Consider the following 1775-nt stretch of genomic DNA (forward strand, 5'->3'; position numbering starts at 1 on the left):
CTTAAATAAATTAATAAAAAAACAAAACAAATAAAATAAAATAAAAGAATTGTTTAAATAAATGAATAGTCCTGTTTAAAACTACTTTTAAATTCCTTCTAAGGTGAAAAAAGCTCAACATAAGAAAGTTGTAGCTTTATCGTTATTTTTGTCATAATGTCTGCCACCGTGTTTGCATCTCTCATAATCAAACGGAAGTTAACATACTAATTTCAATGCATGATATCTCTTATTTTGAGCACCAATGGATCAATAAACCCAAAACCATTTTGGTGATTAGTAGCAAGATTAAACGCTTTCACACAATCCCTCTCACAAACAACATCTTGTTGACCCACATCCCATACTAAGAGATATCCTCTCCAAATAACAAACAATGCCCCTTAAAAAGTACTATTATTCTCAATCATTCTCAAACATCTCATTTGCCAACTCCTATATTACAATATCTAATAACACAAGCAAAACCAATACTATCATCCGAACCAAGATAACTAGCATCACAACTAATCTTAAAAGTACCAATAAATGGGAGATTTTAAATCTATTTAGAGTAGAAGAAAGGGACATATGTTGTAATTCAAAAATATTTCTAAACTCCTTTTCTAAAGTTAATACCAGACAAATTACTGTTTTTGAAAGTCAAGTTTCATGAGGATTAAAGATGTGACTAACGTTTAACTCATTTAATCACAATGTTAAATTATTTTCAGGGAGAAGGAAATTTAATAAATGAATAAGTTCTGTTTCTAACGTATTTAATTTCAATATCTATTATACAAAAATTTTCAGAACAATCAATAAAATATTACCTAATACAAATTTGATCTTTAAAAATAATATATATAACACAGTTAAAAATTAAAAATATTAAGTAAAAAATTCAAAATAATGCATCTTACATCTGAATATAAATAAAATTTATAAGCTCAGTATAGTTTCTAAAAATATACCATTTATTTATCCACAAAATGTTATTTAATATTTTTGCAATAAACTTATTTTAAAATAATAACCATACACATTAAAAAAATTATTGAAAAAAAGATTATATTTTCGTTACAACCAGTGGCGGAGCTTAGTTCAGACAAGGGGGGGCCATGGCCCCCAAACTTTTTATAAAAAAATTAATAGTACTTTTTCAAAAGATAAAAAATAATTCAATTGGTTTAAATACTTTATTATGACTTAAAGTACCTAATAAGTTCAATAAGCAGCACTCTTTTTACTTTTAAGTTCAAATATAAAAAAATATAATATTAACACTTGTAGTTCTTCTACTTTAATGAATCACGAAAAAAATAAGATAAAACCTTCAAAAGTTTAAAAAATTACATCTGATGAGTTTGACCTTAATTTTTTGGAACGAGACCCTAAAAAACGGCTTTAAATTTGGCAATATCACCCAAACTAGAGAGATGAGATTAGACGAACTTATCTTAAATGGGGTCTATATCAAAAACATTTTGACAATTATCTTCTATGTGGCCCCCCAAAATTTTGTTTCAAGTTCCGCCACTGGTTACAACTTTTTTCTTTCTTGCTTTTTGTCTTTAATCAAGCAAGAGAAAAAAAAATCTCTTAGTTTATATCACTTTTTTATTTTCTTCTAAGCAATACATATATAGGACGGAGAATAGTTTTTTTCCCCCTTTCTTTTTAAGTGTTTATTTACATAAAATGCCGTCTTTTCATTTATAATTAAATTAATAATATTTCATGCATTGTTATTAATAAAATTCAAAATCATTAATATTTTCAAATATTTCATTCAA

Source organism: Arachis ipaensis, chromosome B09 (assembly GCF_000816755.2).
Source record: "Arachis ipaensis cultivar K30076 chromosome B09, Araip1.1, whole genome shotgun sequence".
NCBI classification, from domain to species: domain Eukaryota; kingdom Viridiplantae; phylum Streptophyta; class Magnoliopsida; order Fabales; family Fabaceae; genus Arachis; species Arachis ipaensis.